This window comes from Pinus tabuliformis, chromosome 7 (assembly GCF_031772625.1).
Source record: "Pinus tabuliformis cultivar Carrire ecotype Pingquan chromosome 7, CPIR1, whole genome shotgun sequence".
Taxonomy (NCBI): Eukaryota; Viridiplantae; Streptophyta; class Pinopsida; order Pinales; family Pinaceae; genus Pinus; species Pinus tabuliformis.
Genome location: NC_142293.1, coordinates 554,127,137 through 554,147,904, shown reverse-complemented (window position 1 = coordinate 554,147,904; position 20,768 = coordinate 554,127,137).

Below are 20,768 nucleotides of genomic sequence, written 5' to 3'. Positions count from 1 at the left end.
ATGAAGTCCATTGTAATAGACAAAGTACAAATTTCCCATGTGTGCCAACCAATGTTGGGTGAGAAAAGTTCTTTTACAAATAATTTTTGGTGGTATCACCAAAATAAAACCATAACAAACAACCAAAAAGAAAAAGAAATCCAAATTAAAGCAAAAGAAGTAATACTCCAAAAATGTCAAATAAGGAGAAGAAAAATGAAAGAAAAGCCCATATTAAAAAGATAAACCCCAACAAGACTGTCTATAAAAATGTCTCAACAAAAGAGTAAAATAAGACTAGCATGTGTGTGTTTGTCTTATGTTGAGATTTTAATAAATTTTATATTGCAGAGTTATAAGAAATTAAACTCTCAAACCATAAAGTGAATAACAGTCATGAAGTAAAATTAAGCCAAAAGAGAAGTTTCTTCCATTTGCAAATTTTCTGGTTTCATAAGAACATCTTAACAATTTTCTAATAAAATCAATGCTTATAAAACTAATTGAAGGTTTAGGGACTCCCCAATTTAGTTGATTTGATGAACATCATTTCTACGCGTCCAAAACCCAAAATCAAACAACGAGGAAAATGAGTGTCAAATTTGAGTTGGTATAGGTGTGAAAAGGTTCATGAATACCTATAAAAGAAAGCTTTATATCAGCAAAACTAAAAACAAAGTTGAAACAAAAATGTAAAGAAATAGAAAAAGGATGAAAATGAGCATATGAAACTTATCATTGAAGAATATCATTAAAATTTTACCTGAGAGATATCTATTTTCTCCAAGAAAAGATAACCTCTTCTATTAAAAACATAAAGAAGTTGTACTCTTTGAAGTTTTTATTGGCCCAAAATCATAACTTATTAAATCTAAACTGAAATGAGTAGTAATGATAGGAAAACAAATGATTCATGTTAAAGGAATAAGAAACAAATAAAATTTATCAAAAAATGAAAATGAAAATGTGTTTCTTTATGAATTGCAGTAACAATTGTTCTCTTTGTCTTTTATATTTCAATATCAACTCTAAGGTTTACATAAAATCTCAAAAATCAAGACCAAGCCCCAACCTATGTAACACTTATGTGTATATGGAGAGGACTTAAATTTTGTATGATAAATATGGAGCAATATATTAAGAATAAGAAAACCAAAATAGGATTCAAACATAAATTGAGCATGATCCATTACCTTTGCGTGTTCCGAATTTGCTTACCAATTGATGTATTACCATAGTAGCTTCTCAAGAGTGCCTTGAAAAGAAAACGAGGATGCACACTAAAAGATGATCAGGATTATGATATGATAACCCAATAGTGAGACAAAGACAAAAACGTAAGCGAGCCACAAGTGATGAACTTTTCATTAGACAAGAAAATTTCCATGAAGAGTAAAAAGAGGCCCATCTATACATGCGAAGATGTATGTCCAATGAAGGCATAATGATAAGATCCATGTGCACACACCATGAAGAATGGATATCACTAAAGTCACTTAGTCATTCTGAGAAATGAATGCTTGGATTTTTTTTGAAATTATAATTAAAAATGCATTCAAGATCTCAAACATCATGATAACATGGGAGTCAACCTAAAGATACAAACATAATCAAAGATGACTCCATGCGAGTATAGTAATGTGTCAGATCATCTAGTAAAAGCTAAATTGACCAAAGGCCAACGAGATTACATTAATCCAATATCCCAAGGTTCTGAGATGGAAAGAGACGAAAAGGAAATCTCAGGAAGAAATTTAAATTGATTTATGATAACACCCTGATATCTGAGGTTCTAAGAAAATCAAAGTAAATTGAATGTGAATCATTTATGCTTTCGAGACCAGTAAAATCACATTCAAATCCATTAAGTGAAATGATGGGAAGCCACATGAATATTGCCACATCATTTTCAAGATGGAAATATTAGAGAGTAATTTAAAATGAATTTACGATATTGCAATCCTTTGATATTTAAAGATCCAAAGTATGATGTGCCAAAGGTAAGAGGTCCAATAAACAAAGCTTCTGAAATATAAAATTCCCCGATAGACCGAAATCTGATAAACAAAGCCTTTTCTATTAAAATGTTTTCGACGAAATTCTTTTTCGCAAAGTTTAATCGAATCTCACTTATGATATCGGAAGTCTTGATATATAGGGAAAACATCAAGAAGTAGGACCTTGGGAATTTTTTTTTTTTTTTTTTTTTTTTTTTTTTTAAATAAAACTTATGATATCAAAAATATCCGATAGTGAAGGCTTTTAGTGTATCACATGGGAATATTACCTTTTTAGTACATCGGGCATTCAAATATCAAAGATAAACAAATTCATAATCTTTTATAAAATAGCTCCGATAATGTTTGTTTTGATAAGGAGATAACTTAAAGTTTTGTGAAAATGATTTCAAGAGTGCTTACATTTGTCTGTGAAATAAGATTCTGAGAAAATGAGTTCGATAATTAATGAATATGAGTGAGGGGGAATAAATCAGGCATCGTAAGTCTCGAAAGCCATTTTAAAAAGCTCCGAGAAAAATAACGAAGTGGGACCATTTCCTTTACTAAACGTTTTATTGAGAAAACAAAGAAATTTGGCATGATGATCAAGAAAATGGCCACATGGATCTCGGGCAGGAAATCTCGAAGAATATTTTAAAATAATTCTGATAAAATGTGTTTTCTAAGTCTTGATTTATTGTATGATAAATCTCAAAATATATTTTAAAAATACCTCCAATATAATCCGTACATGAGAGTTCGAGAAACCTGCAAGTTTAAAGTCACAAAGAAAAAATCTCAGAAATGTTATTCTCTTAAAAATGAAACAAAAAGCAGAGGATTAAGATTCCTTAGATTTACAAGATAGAGGCTCTGAATAATCTCGGGAGGAAGAAATGTGACTAAAGTGGATGCAAGATGAACGAGTGTAGTGCAAAGCTTCATATCAACCTGAATGTAAGATTTAGAAAGGGCAAAGGTAAAATATTGGGTGGGAGTACTTTATAGCCGATGCAAGAATTAATTTGTAATTTCCGATGAAAAAGTAGATACTTCCATGAACATGTTTATGATGCAGAAAAAGTTAGCTGATGCTCGCTTTATTCTTCTACATGTATTATCAAAAGAAGAAACAAACAAAAAACAAACTGACTAAACTAATTCTACTCTGTTAAAATTGGCAACTAGGGCCAAACTCCATGTGGGTCATATTATTTATGGCAACTGATATTTTTATTGGATCCCTCTCATCGAGAGGTGTAGGATTGATCTAAAGATCATCCAATTTCAATATGTATTCATGGAGTTATGAATTTATTTATGTTATAAGACAAATTGTCAAGTTGGCCAGCAACTTGAGTAGGCTCAGAAGCCCAATAGACAAGTCTATTCATCATCTATGTTTTAGTATAAACAGAAGAAGATTTGAAGTCATTTACACACACTCTTTATGTGATCTCCTCTCCACGTCTTGGGTTTTTGGAGAAAGAGAGACACTAAAGAGTACGCTGGCCTAGTATGATGCCCTAGCTGCAGTACGATGCCCTAGCCGCAGTGAATCTAACCGCAGAGAGGATGATGCCCTAGCCGCAGCCAAATGGAGAGCACTAGCCGCAAATTGAAGGAGATCTATCTGCTGTCTTGGGGAGCTGCAATACACAGTCTAAAGAAGCCCTAATCCGTGGACTAAAGGAGGCCCTAACTGCCGTTGAGAGGAGCCTAATCCACAGCACGAAGGAGGGCCTTATACGCAGGTCAAGAGGAGACTTAAACACAAGTCCTAGCCGTCTAAATGAGATCCCTAACTCGCTGTTCTAAGCCGCAGTCATAAAGGGGTCCATCTACAGCTATAGGAGGCATTACACAGTTTGAGGTAATGTGAACTATACGCTGACCTTATACACAGTCATACGCTGTCCTAAATAAGATTATACATCGCTGCAAGGAGAGGCTTAATACGCTGCCTTAATACGCTATATAATGAAGCTCTAAAAAGAGCCCTAACTGCTGTCAAGAGGATCACATCTATCCACAGTTATACGCTGCTCATGGAGACATATATACGCAGGTCATGGAGACAGTTATACGCTGTTCATGGAGACATATATATGCAGGTCATGGAGACTGTTATACGCTATTCATGGTGACTAAGTGCTGTCATAGAAGAACTTTAGACAGCATGGACTTGACAGTGGTGCAGCCTCAAGGACAAGCTATTCAAGAGGCAAGAGGGTTGCACTAACAGTGCTGGAACCTCTCTTGGATCAATGAGAACAGCTCAGTGATATTTTGGTACAACACTGAGATGATGGGCATGTTAGTAAAGGGCAACATAATGATGTAAAGGGCAACATGATCAGTAAGACTACATGATGATGTAAAGGGCAGCATGATCAGTAATGAGACTGCATGATGCAGCATAATGGGCATGTTAAGTAAGGAGCAACATGATGATGAATAGGGCTGCATGATGATGGAAGATGCAGCATAATGGGCAGCATGATGATGAGAGCAAATGAGAGCAGCTCAGTCATCAAGGTCTAGCACTGTGATGGTACAACATGGTGCTACACGGTAAGGTGCAACAAATGGACGAAATGCAACACTACTAGGTGAAGCCATCACCTTGGAGAATCAGTTGAAGCAGAATGTCTTCAATTGATCTCATGTATCATCGTTATAGGAGATGATCTATGCTCAGATATAGATAAGTCAAAGTGTTGACTTCTGTTGTAAATGTACTATCTCTCTCTTTCTCTGCTGAACTTTGAAGAACATAAAAGAAGAATTGATCAAGGGTTTCCCCACATTGGGGTTTGTCCCTGGCTAGCGCCACATCTTGTGTCCTCTTGTCTTGGCTTGTCTTTTGCAATTTATATTTATGTTCTATCTGCAGTTTACTTTAACGCTGATGTGATTGCTAATATGGAAAAGATATTGAGCTAATTGTGAAAATTGAAATAAATTGCTCGAGCATAGAACATACCTAAAATTAACATACTCCTATCCTAATTATAGGAGGAAGGACATAACTAAGTATAGTCATGCTTCCAATGTAACCATGCAAGAATTTTATTCCTTGCACATATGAAAATGTCAAAGATCAACAACAAAAATAAAAATATAGCTAAATTATTAAAAGAAACATTCAACCTACTATGTACATCTACGTTCAACAAAACAAACATATTTACAAAATTCTTACATTGAAATTCTTCCAAAACTCTGCTTACGAGATCATGAAAAAAATAATGTATTTCTATGAATGTTTTGAAGAAGTTCAAAGGAAGAGAAAATATCAGGCCATGCTTGTATGATAAACCTTTAAATATTGAATTCTGTTGAAAACTAGCAATATCAGAAATCTTCTTGAGAACTGGAACTTCGAGATATTTTCTAAATGAATCAATAAAGTATGGATGGACATTTAGAAATTTCAGAATATTTCTAGAAAAATTACATCGTTGGTTAGACTATAACGATGCACTCTCAAGTGCCTAAATTTGTGAAGAACTCATTTGAAAACCTAACATGAATTGGCCAAACATGAACATATAATATTTCAGCTTAAAAAGTTGTTGATGTTCATGCTTAAAGTTATGTAGTATATTTTCATATAAGCTCATTAATGCACTTGAGGAGGGTCTGGAGCCATCATGTTCAAAGTGCCAGTGTATTGTTTTCAAAAATCCAGAAATGAAATTTGAAAGAAAAACAAACTCAAATTGAGGAAAATGAGAAAAATGAAAATTATAATATACATCAATATTACAAATAATGGTACAACACAACTAGGATTTATTGGCAAAAATTTCCTTCCCACAAGTGTCAACAAAAATTATAAAATTAAAATTATTGTCTGCATTCATTTGCGGGAATGAGAATATTTCAAGATTATGGTCCTAAAAGGGTACTCCATCATTGTGGGAATAAAAATTTGGGATAGGTCCTTGAATGCCAAATTATTATGATGATTGAATGTTTGAAAATGAGAATGGACATAAATAATTTCTTGATTAATGTTATTTTCATCTTCAAAAATAGATTCACTTAGGAAATTGGGAATATGAGAGACAATAAAAACCAATTTTGAAGATAAAAGAGGTTGAGCATTTTCATTATCCAAGTCACGATCATAAATAATTTCATTAATGTTTTTTTCCTCTGAATAAGATAAATCAAAACTAGGCATAAAATTACATGCATGATTAAGAGAATCTCCAAGATAATTGAAAATATTATTGATTAAATTTTCTCTACCCATATGAGAAGTAGACAATAATTCATTATTAATGACAACTCCTTTGTTTTCTAAAATTAAATCTGTGTACATAGGGACTATTGATTGATTATCAATTAAATTGTTGTTACTAAAATATCGGGATAGAGACAAAAATAAGTGGTTGAAGATATATACCCAAAAGTTTTCCTATGTACAAAATATTGCTCATTTTTCACAATAGACTCTTCCACAATTGTATCATTGTAGAATTCATATTGCCAATCAATGTATTAACAATAATTAGATTTACCATATGTTTGATTGATCTGCAAATTGTTGTTAGGCTAGTTAATAACGTGCAATTTATTATCAACAGAAGAAGATTTTAAATTAATTGCAGTAGATTGTACGTTGTTGATAACCTCTAGATGATTTGATTGCTGTTGAATTAATTGCTATAGATTGTTGCTAATGTATTCTACATCTTGTTGAATTTTGATTTCATTAGATAAAGTAGCATCATGTAAATTTGGGGCCGTTTTGAGATCAACATCATTTATTTGAGCGCCAAAACCTCTAGTTGAGATTGATGGTTAGAAGTATTTGCAATTTAAATTTGTGGAAGATCAGCATTGTTATTTTGAGCAATTGACTCTTTATTATCAATGGATGTGCTTTCTGATTCTTCATAATTATCATAGGACATAGACACTAAATGTCTGAACCATCCAATTAATTGGAATTCAGGAGGTAAGTCTTGGGAACAAAATTGCGTTAAAGTTAATTTAAATCTAATGTAAAAATTATCCAAAGTCTCACCTTTCATCTTACGTAATTCTTTTAATTGATCACAAACCTTTTCGTAGTCATATTCCTGAAAGCGTGAAGAAAAATCTTCGAAAATTCATCCTAACTATGTACAGAGGCAATTGGAAAGGATCGACACTAGTCTTTAGCTTGATCTGTTAGCATAAGAATGAAGATCCTGAAAATAACACCTTCGTCAATATTGAAATTATTACAATTTAAAATAAACTGAAGGAGATGATCAAAAGCAAAAGTATTACCATTAAATTTGACCTTAGACAGAGGCTCAACTACCTTTATTGGTGTAGAATCTGGTGGAAACTCAGTAAAGTAACTCCAAGGCGATGTTTTAAGTGGAGCCATAGTAATAAGATAAAACCTTAAAGCACAAAATCTTCAAAGAAAAAAAGTATTGTGGCCCTCCTAGCGCCAAAAATGTTGATTGGCCAAAAATGACCTCATCAACATGTGAGAGAGACCACCCGGTCAGAGCCCCAACTAAGTCCTTATTCGTTTGATTTAGTGGTTATGACTGGTTCAATTGGGTCTAATTACCCTGTCTCTCTTTGCTGACTTATAGTTTTCCTATTACTTACCAATAGAAAGAGAGAGATCATATCTGCCCTCTTATTGTCCACATACAACCAAGCATATTATTAAGCTCACTTTATGGCTCAGCCAAGCCACAACTAAGGTCTATCCCTGCCTAAGGGTATCTCTAGAATGCATAATTAAATCTAAATGCATGTTTACTCTATGATGAAAGCAAAAACTAACTCTATATTGAATTGGAAAAGGGATATCCCTCTCTCAACTCGAGAGTAGATGAACTAACTAATTAGGGGAAGAGGGCTGTTTATATGTGTTGGGTCCCTATAATACTAGTGATTACCCCATTACTATTGTAGTTATACCCCTTATTTATATTGTTGTGCCCCCATTGCCCCCATATTGTTATTAATGTGCCCATAGAATCCCTCTATTGTTATTTTTGTGGCTTTATATTATTATTGTTAGGTCGGCTGGATTATATTGTGACTCCTTAGACTCCTATATATAGAAAGGAGGTTTTGTCATTTGAATCATCCAAGAATTTTTCATTTATGTAATGTAAAGGAGGTTTCCCCCTCAAAGAGGCTGAATTCTAAGGCGTTGATCTATCTTTTCTATCTTTTCTTGAGCTGGTTTCATAACATTTGGTATCAGAGCTTTGGATTCTAGGGTTTCGCTGCTCCAAACAGGTCATCGTGGCATTTTCGCTATAACTTTTTTTCTGTGACGTTTCAGAAGTCACAAAAAAAACCCATTTGAGAAGAAATCGCGCTGAACCTTGGGTCCGAATTTCAGAGCTTTTCACGCGATATTTTCGGAGATATGATCTGAGGAAGTTGGTCTTTTTGCAGACTCCTGAATTACACTCAAAACAGGTGACCTAGGGAAAATCGTCATAACTTTCTTTCTGAGCATCGGATTGAAATTTCATAAGAAGGTGCAGAAAGAGGACGGACTGTAGTTTTCTTTTATATAATTTTCAGAGTCAAAGGTTGAAACAGTGACACGTGGCACTTCATACAAGTTCGCTCTACTGAACTAGTCTATAATCAGGTCACTGCGGGAGATTGTGCATAACTCTTTCTTGGAGAATCCAATTTGGATCAGACTAGTGGCATTGGAAAGAGGACATAGAAGGCTACTACAGATCACAATTTCAGAACTGGATGATTCGAAATTACAGAGATACATCAGATTCAATATCAGGCTTCTACAAAGAAAAAAAAAGGTGTGTAGTTTTTTTTTTAATTTTTGCATAAGCTTGGTTTGAAGGAATTCAAAGGGCATAGTAAAGCATTATTATCGGTCACTGATGCCCCAAGGAAAGAAAATGCAAACACCTAGTAAGGAACCTGAAAGCTCTAGCATGACTCAAGAAGAAGAGGAAGAAATGCTACATGATATATCAAAATTACAAGAACAAGTGCAACAAATGTCACGCTCACAAAAGTTAACAGATGCTAAGATAAATGGCGTGGAATCTAAGATAAAGGGCATGGAAGCTAAGATGGATGATCTGAAGACAGATTTGAGGACAGATTTGAAAACAGACATGGCAGATTTGAAGACAGATTTGACAAATTTTCTACAAGAAATACTTACTAATGGTGAAAAGGTTGTAAAGGAAACTCATGATGTGAACAAAAGAAATGTTAATCATGATTCCATAGACTCTAATGTTGGATCGAAGACCCACCATATTCCAAAAATCGATATGAGGAAGTTTGATGGCAAGGATCCCGCCACATGGATATTACAGATGGAGCAGTTCTTCGATCTCAATAATGTGCAAAACACACAAAAGGTACGTATGGCAACTTTATATTTGGAACCAAATCAGTTTGTATGGTATCAATGGCTTTGCTCTCGTAAACCATTTATCACTTGGGCAATTTTTACGGAAGAATTGATAGCACATTATGAGGATACAAAAAGCAACACTTTTTTTAGCCAATTGATAAGTCTCAAACAAAAGGGTTCAATAATGGAGCACATTGAGGAGTTCCAAAAATTGAACATAAGGGTAAAAGATATTCCAGAGGAGCATAGGATTGATGTGTTCATAGTGTCTTTAAAGGATAATATCCAACATGATGTTCGACTTTGGGAACCTGATTCATTAGAGAAGGCATTCAGGTTAGCAAGAAAAATGGAAAGCAAAATTATGGCAACCAGGAAGCATACCACTCACAACTATAAAGAGGGAAGTGCAGTTGCCCCTAGTCTCCCAAGGTATTTGAGACTCCCAAAGGTCTCCCACCTATGCGTGATCATGATCATGCTATTCATCTGATTCCAGGAAGTGTTCCTCCAAACATCAGGCCGTACAGATATCCCTATGTCCAAAAAAGTGAAATTGAACGTATGGTTGCAGAAATGCTAGAGGCTGGTATAATTCAACCGAGTCAAAGTTCTTTCTCTGCTCCAGCAGTATTGGTGCACAAGAAGGATGGATCATGGCGCATGTGTTCGGATTATAGGGAGCTCAACAAGCTCACTATTAAAGATAAGTTCCCCATTCCTGTCATTGATGAATTACTGGATGAATTGCATGGATCAATTTACTTCACCAAGTTGGATCTTCGTTCAGGATATCATCAAATCAGAATGAAGATTGAAGACATTCTGAAAACGGAATTTAGAACTCATGAGGGTCATTATGAATTTTTGGTCATGCCTTTTGGCCTTACCAATGCACCTTCAACATTTCAAGGTTTGATGAATTCAATTTTCAAACCATTCCTTAGAAAATTTGTGTTAGTATTTTTTGATGATATACTTATCTACGGCAAGTCTTGGAAGGATCATGTTGAACATGTTGACAGGGTGCTACAACTATTGGAGGAGAAACAATTATATGCCAAAAGATCCAAATGTTTCTTTGGAGTCCAGGAGGTGGAATATTTGGGTCATATTGTATCTCATGAAGGAGTTAAGGTAGACCCTAGCAAAATTAAAGCCATTAAGGAATGGAAAATCCCCACATCCATAAAGCATTTGCGCGGATTTCTTGGGTTGACAGGGTATTATTGCAAGTTTGTTAAGAATTATGGGAGAATAGCAGCACCTCTAACGACATTATTGAAGAAAGATGCATTTTCATGGACTTCGGAAGCAACAAAGGCCTTTGAACATCTTAAAGAGGCAATGTGCCAAGCACCGGTCTTAGCTACACCGGACTTCACAAAAACCTTTATTGTGGAATGTGATGCTTCAGGAAATGGAATTGGTGCTGTTCTAATGCAAGATGAAAGACCCATTGCTTTTGAAAGTCGTCCAATCAAGGGAAAGTTTCTAAGCAAAGCTATCTATGAGAAGGAAATGTTGGCAATACTCCATGCACTTAAGAAATGGCGACCCTACCTAATGGGAAGACACTTCAAGGTAAAAACAAATCATGATAGCCTTAAATACTTTTTAGAACAAAGATTATCCTCTGAAGAGCAACAAAAGTGGGTCACAAAGATGTTGGGTTATGACTTTGAAATCATCTACAAAAAAGGGAAGCAAAATGTGGTGGCAGATGCACTCTCAAGGAAGGATGAGGATGTGGAAGCATTGTTGTGCACTATTTCTATCATCCAACCAGATTGGATAAATGAAGCAAGGGAGGAATGGAAGAATGACGAAGAAGTGTGGGCACTTATTCGAAAGATACAACAAGATTCGAGTATGTCTGATACATTTAGCTGGAAAAATGATTTGTTATGGTACAAAGATCGCTTATACCTCTGTAAGAATTCCCAGCTAAAACAAAAGATTCTTATGGAATTGCACACTTCTCCCTTAGGAGGGCACTCAGGATTTTTAAAAACTTACCACAGGGTTAAGAAGGAATTTTTTTGGGATGGCCTTAAATCAGATATTCAAAAGTTTGTGGCAGAATGCTTGGTTTGCCAACAAAATAAAGTTGAAACAATTAAGACACCGGGTCTATTACAACCTTTATTCATTCCAAGCCAACGTTGGGAGGAGGTATCAATGGATTTTATCACAGGTTTACCCAAGTCTGAGGGAAAGAGTGTCATCATGGTGGTAGTTGACAGACTTACCAAGTATGCACACTTTTGTGCATTATCACATCCATTTAAAGCCAGTACAGTTTCTACTGCATTTATGGAAACAATTCAAAAGCTACATGGAAACCCAAAGATTATTGTAAGTGACAGAGATCCCATTTTCACTGGAAATTTTTGGACAAAATTATTTTCTTGTCTTGGTACTCAGTTAGCTCATAGCTCATCTTATCATCCTCAATCTGATGGGCAAACTGAGATAGTAAACAAATGTTTGGAAGGATATCTTCGTTGCTTTGTATCTGATAAACAGACACAATGGGTCAAATGGTTGCCTCTGGCTGAATGGTGGTATAACACTTCCTTTCATACAGCAACAAAAATGACCCCATTTATGGCACTTTATGGGTATCAACCACCATCCATCACATCATATTTAAGAGAAAATTCTAAAGTTCAGGCAGTGGAACATCACATCGAACATCAACAGCAAGTCCTCCAACTCTTAAAGGATAACCTCGTTTTGGCACATAATAGAATGAAACAACAGGCAGATCAACATCGCAGTGAAAGAAGTTTTGATGTAGGTGATTGGGTATTCCTACGGCTACAACCATATAAGCAAATGTCCCTCAAGCAAGCTAAGAAGGATAATAAATTATCACCAAAGTATTATGGTCCGTACAAGGTGTTGCAAAAGATTGGTACTATGGCATACAAATTGGAGCTTCCTGCAGCTTCTCGATTGCACCCAGTTTTCCATGTTTCATGCTTAAAGAAGGTTATAGGCGACAAGCTCCCAGTTCAAACAATATTGCCAGAACTTGACGAGGAAGGAAAAATTATATTGGAACCGGAAGCAGTTATAGAAACAAGAACTCGACAGCTACGAAATCGATCAATTTTAGAGTACCTTATCAAGTGGAAGAACTTATCCGCTGAAGATTCCACATGGGAGGATGAGAATTTTATGCAGAAGTATCCAGAACTACTCAAGCGTTGAGGACAACACTTTTTTGAAGGAGAGGGGCATGTTGGGTCCCTATAATACTAGTGATTACCCCATTACTATTGTAGTTATACCCCTTATTTATATTGTTGTGCCCCCATTGCCCCCATATTGTTATTAATGTGCCCATAGAATCCCTCTATTGTTATTTTTGTGGCTTTATATTATTATTGTTAGGTCGGCTAGATTATATTGTGACTCCTTAGACTCCTATATATAGAAAGGAGGTTTTGTCATTTGAATCATCCAAGAATTGTTCATTTATGTAATGTAAAGGAGGTTGCCCCCTCGAAGAGGCTGAATTCTAAGGCGTTGATCTATCTTTTCTATCTTTTCTTGAGCTAGTTTCATAACAATATGATTGAATTTTTAATATGATTTTCATTAATCAAAGAAGTAGTTCATTTAATTAATGAAAGAGAAAAAAATAGGAATGTATTTAAACAATAAATAGTTACTTCTCAGTGCATTCCTATTTCAATGAATTCATATTAATTCTAATTCTGTTATGCTCCTTAAAGATAACTCTTACAAAAATTCAATAGCATAAAACAATTGATATGACAATAGTGCTCAATATCAGAATGCAATACACTATTTAGAATAGAAATTAAAATCAATTAGAGAAATTCTAGTAATAACATATTAACTTACAATTTAGACAATAGTGCATTGAAATGAAAATTTATTAAAATCATACCAGAACCTCATTACAAATTTTGTAGTCCATGAGAAACTTCAGCTCCTTGAAGAAATTGCTTACAGTAGTGCAATATATATATCTATATATATATATATATATATATATATATATATATATATAAAATAATAATAATAATAATAATAATAATAATAATAATTAATAATAATCATATATATATATATATATAGATATATATATATATATATATATAGATATATATAAATATTTTTTTTTCAAGAACTCAAAATGCTCTGTCTCTCCATAATTCAACTCACAGTACACTACAAAAGTGCAAATGCACAACAAGAAAAATCACATAATTTTCCCCTAACACCTTAGATCTGAAGTTTTCCCCTCACCTACAACTATAATCTCCTATACAATAGTGCTTTTAGATCCTCTAGTTGTAGAGAAGAGGAATCCTTTGTTCAGTCTCAAGACTACTATTTAATTACAAAAATGAAAACTAAAAATGGAGAACTATTAAGAGTAGTTTTCTAGATTCTAAATTAGTGCTGCAAATTCCCCAATTTTCTCTTTGCTGGTCTCTTTCCATTGCTCCAAAATCCCTCAGATTTGAATTTCTCCAACTGATCTCTTGCTACAAACCAATCAGAATTAGAAATTAAAACAAATTCATATCACAAAATAAAAACCATACAACTATTCTCTCAACAAATTGCTAAATTAGCCCACGGGGCTTTGGATTGACGGTGAATGGGTGTTCTGTTAAGGCACTCCTTGCGATAGGTCACTGGTTCAAATCCCCCGTGGGTACTTAGATTAGTCTTACCGAGAAAAAAAAAAAACAAATTGCTAAATTAAAAATTAAATTAAAATATAAAGAAATTCCAAGATGTGATTTCTTCATATGGATCTGATTAGTTTTTTGAACAATGCTAGAGGATGAATTAGTGACAACCATTTTCTCAACCCATGCAATTTGCCCGAAACAAAATTAGCAAAAACAACTTTGTTACAAATTCGTCATTTTGTCTTCTGCTAAAATTTTGGGTCTTAAATGATTATATATACTAAACTTATCATTCCAAGATTATTCTCCTCTGTGTTATATTTCCAACGAGCTATTGTGAGTTTCATTTGGCTAAGGAAATATTGAGATATGCCTTTCCAAAGTTGAAGTGTTAAAAATTAAAATTACCAAAATTTTGGAAAAATGCCCGCCTGGGCCAAAATTAGGTAATTTTAATTAAAAATTATAATCCTAATTAACTATACAATTCAAGTTATATAATTATTAATTAATTACAATTGTTAAATTAATTATATAAAAATTAATTAAATTACAGATTAATTAAAAATAAAATTATTAAAGCAAATATTAAAAAATTGGTGAGTGGCTTTTTCAGAACTCTTTTTAGGAGTCCCAAAATTAATGAGGAGGAGGGATTTCGGAAGGAGGATAATTTCAGAGGTATTTAAAAAGGAGTTACAAAATGATAAGGGTCCGATGTCCTAGGGAGGAGTGGGGAGATAAGGGATATCAAGGAGTCTCGGGGGTTTAAGGGATATCAGAGCTCAGGAGATAGGAGATCTCGGGGGTTGTATTAAAATGGAGTTACAAGATGGTATGGTGCCGATATGATGAGGAGGCGAGGGAGTTAAGGAGGTATAAGGAGGTAGAGTTGTATCAGAGGTCAGAGGTATAAGGGTTTCAGGAGCTTGAGATTTCGGGAGTCATAATAATAAGGGAGTTACGTAATAAGGAGTTCCCAAAATGGAGAGGGTCCTAAAAGAGGTGAGGTGAGGCTCATGTTGGAATGGGACCTCCCTCCTTCATATAAAATACAACCACTTTGTATCATAAGTCTCGTCCATAAAAACTACAACCACTTCGAATAATAAATATCGGGATCTCAAATCTTGTAGGTTTTTTGAAATTGCAATTGAAATAAACTCTCAAGATTGGGATCATATATATATATATATATATATATATATATAGATAGATAGATATAGATATTAGTTCTTGGTTGCAGTGGTTCTGATTAATAAAATAATTATTAATAAAAAATAATTAAAAATAATAAAAATCAGTATTTATATAAAATTAATTAATTTACAAAAATCTAAGTAAAATACATTTTGTACATTTTTTAGCTAAGGCGGTGAAAATCACCGAACTTTGGATGAGTGTTGTTTACAAACTATGCATCCAAATGAGATGAAATGAGAATTGATGGAAATCTAGCAAAAAATCGAACGTAATGAATCAATCAGAAAGGAAATCCGAAGAAAACAAAAATCTCGCAAAAACGTCACACACTTAACCAAAAGACAATATTAAAGGATGATTTAGCCAAAATTTACAAAAAGGGTCCCCATTATTGCTATAAAAATAATAAGTTAAAAATGGGGGTGTTGTGATTTCACCACAACAGGTCTGTGATAAAAAACATAAGTACTGCCTTCCCTCTATTCCTCTATTTACCATAAGCCTTGGGCCATCTCTAAACCGACTTTGACAGTTGATCGAATAACCAGTGCCTCTCCCTGTATATGTGAGAACTTGAGAAAATATTAAAAGAGTCTTTGATCCAAAAATTTCTTCCAAAATGGGAGCAAGCATTAAGTTCTTGCATGCTTGTGTTTTGTTTAACCAGTTAATTAGTAACGTTAAGTCCCCAAAAACTTGTAGATGGTCACAACCTTTATCTTTCGCATAAAGTAATATATTCTTGCAATCCAAATGCTCTGCCTGGTTATTTGATCCTGGGCCAGAGCATAATTGTTCTTGGAAAAACTGTAAATGAGATAGATAGAGAACAAAATTACTATTTTAACACACACACACACAAGACACTTTGTGTTACTATTGCAAAAATTTACATAGCCATAAATTGTCGATCTCTAGTCTACCCAATGAGAAACCAAATCAAAGGTTTAGTTTCAAAGTGTTGAGGTTATGGAGACCTCTCCTGACCATAACATATATCAAAAGAAAAGAGTAGTACAATCACTAACTAAACTGATACATATACTGGCAATACATGGATTGACAAGAACAAAAAGCAAAAAGATGAGATTACATAAAATCTATTGATCTGAGTTATCTTTCTTGGGGATCTGCTAGGAAATATCCTCACTCCTAGGAAAGGGGTTGTTGTTGCACTTGCTAAGGAAAATGTTGATTTTTTGATCCCCGCCATATAATTTTTCCTCCAAATCTGCAAGTTTATGGGCATTTTTCTATTGATCCTGGTTGTTGTTTGTGAGGATGTGCCCCAAAAGAATTATTATGTGCCAATAAATGTTAATTACCTACATGTATCCAAAATATTCCATGGTTTGAGCTTAGACACGTTGGTGTGGAGTGTAGTGATGTTCCTCATGGATAAATGCTTCAATTCATTCAATTTCTTGTTGAATGAGCTCAAATATATATTGCTCATAACAAGCCATGGATTCTCTGACCCATGATTTTTCTTGTAATTGAGTGGCCAAATCCATTTGGGTAGGGTTCAGAGAAGAGGTTGAGGTATGCCCTATTCCTCTTCCTCTGCAAGAGACTACAACTTGAACATAGGTAATATTGATGCAGGTGCTATATTTACAATTTGGGGTATGCCAAGGGTTAAGAGGGATAAAAAATCAGAGATTTAGTGAGTAAATATTAACAAATAGAGATAGAAGAGCAGGTAAGAGATTGATGAGGGACAGATTTACATTGAAGTAAAGGTTGGTAGGTATTGACGCGGTTGTATAGTCTGTAGGGAATTAATGCAAAGGTTGATGAAATTTTATGAGGAAAGATGTGATGACAATCTCGAATTATAGACATAATATGATTATTAGCATGCATACGAGGCATGCATATGATAGCTACATATGCATGCATCACATGCACTGCACTAGTATACCTACTAATTGGTTATGAATAATGTCTAAATATGGATAAATGAATTAATACTAAATTAAATACCTAACTATCATGAATGTCATGACTATATTAATTCTAGAATTTTATGATAAAATTTAACAAGTATACTAAATTATAATTATAATTAATACACCCATTAATTAATAAACTCGTCTAATAAAATCATTAATTAATAAACCCAATTAAATAAACCCCTTAAAAAAAACTAATTAATAAAACCATTTCAAATGAAACTCAAGAACTGACTTAAATAAATCGAATTTGATTTTTTTGATTCTAAATACATTTCCCAAAGAGCAGTCAATTAATGGTAACATATATATTAAAATCATGAAGCGGTCAATTTAATGGTGGATGGGATATTCAATTCCAAAGGGTCGACAACTACCTGAGAGCCATAAATACCCATTCATCATGTTGTCAGGAGGGGCTGACTGAAATAAAAAAGTTTTTTATTTATTTATTATGAGGCACTGAGGAGATCTCGTAGAGAGCGGGAAGAAACCTCTTCGATAAAAGGAGGTGAGAAAGTGAAGACGGGGTGGGGGGTTCTTTTTTAGGGGAATGGGAGGCGAAGGAAAGTACAGAGAAGCCACGGAGTAGAAATATGATTTCTAGAGAAAATTTGAGGGATGAGCTTGGGGCTCTGGGCTCAACGAAAAACTTGGAAACTTGAGCACTATTCTTAGATTTTTCGGCATGGTGGCTAGAATACTTCGATCTTGAAGTCTTTTGGGTCTGGGGACTAGAGAGGTAGATCCTAGATAGGAAGGGAGGAATTGGTCGGTTTGATAATGGAAGCAGAGGACTCATATTTTCCGCGGAGCAATGACAACCAAGGATTGACATTAGACGGGGAAAACTGGGTACATACATGTATTTAATTTGATAATATTCACATAAAATTTTTCTTCTCTGATGGAATTACAGGACTAGGCTCTACCCAGGCCCTACACCTCATAAGTAATAACATATGCCTCAAGGAAGTTAAAACCTCATGAGGAACTCTATGCCACAAATGATTTACAGTTAGCTGCTGTAGTACTAGCTTTAAAGATATGGAGACACTACCTTGTAGGGAGAAACTTTGTGCTCAAAAGTGATCACTGAAGTCTAAAATAATTTTTTACCCAAAGGGACTTGAAGTCTAGGCAAAGATGACGAAGTGAATTCTTAAGCGAAATGACTTTAGAATTTCATACATCAAGGGGAAGGAGAATGTAGTGGTAGATACTCTAAGTAGATGACCAATGATCTTTTACCTTAGACCCATTAAGGTAGACTTGAGGGAGTGAGTGCTAGAACATATCTTAGAAGATAGTTGGTATTTAAAAGTAAGATCTGGGCTTTAAAGTAAAGATACAAGAGAATCTAAGTTTGAATGATATGAACTAGACTCATGATGGATTGTTTCGATTCTTGGGAAGGATGTGTATCCCTGATATCGAAGATACTTGAAACACTATCCAAAAGGAATCCCGCAAAGCACTCTATTGTGCGCATCCTAGTGTAAATAAAATGTATGATGACATGAGGAAAACCTTCTTTTGGATATGCATGAAGCACGATATTGTCCAATTCATTGCAAAACATCTTGAATGTCAGTAGGTAAAAGCCAACCATTGTCACCCAACAGATCTCCTAACACCACATGACATTCCTATGACCAAGTGGAATATGATTTCTATGGATTTTTTCATGGCGTTACCTCTTACCCCATAAAGGCACAATGTCATTTTGGTCATAGTGGATAAACTAACGAAAAGTGTTGGAAACATTTGAGCACTACTAGGGGGAGGGTGAATCAGTAGTGTGCCTTATTAACAATTTTCACCAAAATAAACTTCTCTACTAAATGACATATATTTAACAACAACACATTATATCATCACATGAATATAAACAATTTAAGAATCTAAATCAAATAAACATGAGTGTAAAAATAATAAACACATTAAAAACACATCCATAAAATAGACATCAAATATCTGGTGGAAAACCTTCACCGAGAAAAAAACCACCCCTACTATTGCTGCATGCTTTGAATATTCTATTAAGAAAAATATGTCTTTTACATAGATTTTCTGACTCCCATCAACTAGGAGACTCGAACTCATATACAATAGGCCAACACCAATCAACCATGATACTTGATTCTATTGATCAACTCAAAAGACTATGTTCTCACATGGATCTATGAACTACCATTCGTTGAAAGCCACCACGATCAACGATCCTCACCCAACTCTGATTGGACTATCCAACTCCGATTGGATGGAGAAACTGTTCCTTTCAATGAAAATTTGAAATCACTGCTCCACACCCATGAATTCATTTCTCCTCTACTCCATGTGGACCTCGTTTCATCTATTTTCATACTAGATCCCAAGAATTTCTTCTCAACTCAATTCAGCTCTACAATATGATCTCCAACAATAAAACATCATCAATAAATAAAATAAAAACACCACAAGCATATGCTCTCGACAATAGAAAAATAGTGGCCACAAAATAACATCAAATCACCAACAAAATATACTCCAACATGAAAAAAATCTCAAAACAATCTATGCAACAACAACCTAAAATCTGATATGAATACTGATGCACTGCTTCAACAATTTGCTCGATTCACTGCCATTAACACTCATATACTGAAGCGATACTTCTCACAACTTGGTATGAACCATTAATCTTCTATACAACGTTCTCTAGCTCACTCTCATACTTAACCAACCAACCCTCAGCTCCAAAGTGAAGTATATAAAACATAATGGGAGAAATTCACCTTTAGCCTAGGATCAAGAGTGCCCAAATTTGAAACAATAAATCCATTATCACCACTACTTGTGCACTTAAGGTGTTCACATCATTGGAGGAATTTTTCAAACAATTCTTGGCCCTTTTCAATTAATCTAGAAGCTTCTGGGAATTTCCATGCTGAAATACATCTGATATACTCAAGGAATTCAAAGAAAATTTCATGGAAGTTTAACCACATGCACAAATCTACTTGATATGGGTTGCATCCACATGCACATGCTTATCTCCATGCGGTTGGAGCCTTTCAACTGCATGCACAAGCTTGCGTGGGTGTGGTTGGGGCAAAGTATGATGAAAAACATAAAAACTTCAGTTCTGAACCACTTCCACCTATTTGGTCACCTCCTGTACATGCCTCCAAACCACTGGTAAGCTTAGTAACACCTTTGCAAGTGGATAAAACATGTCTCCCAAGTGCTACTGCCAAGCTGACCTAAGGATCAACAAACAAGGGTTGGAAATCATGTCAACAAGTCCTCTACTCCACAAATACCTACACAAGATGCAACACATTTGTATAGACCTACAACACACTATAACACATCTCCATCATCGTCATAATCCCAACGCATTGTTGCAACAAGTCAACCATCAGTTCCTGCACTAGGTCATGAACAAGAACATAAACACCACTATCACATGAGGAACCATTAACCATACCAAAGCCATCATCTAACCATCATGAGTGGCATCATAAGGTTGACATCAATGCCAACACAAATAGCTCAATGCCAACTCTATCGACTGCAACCATAC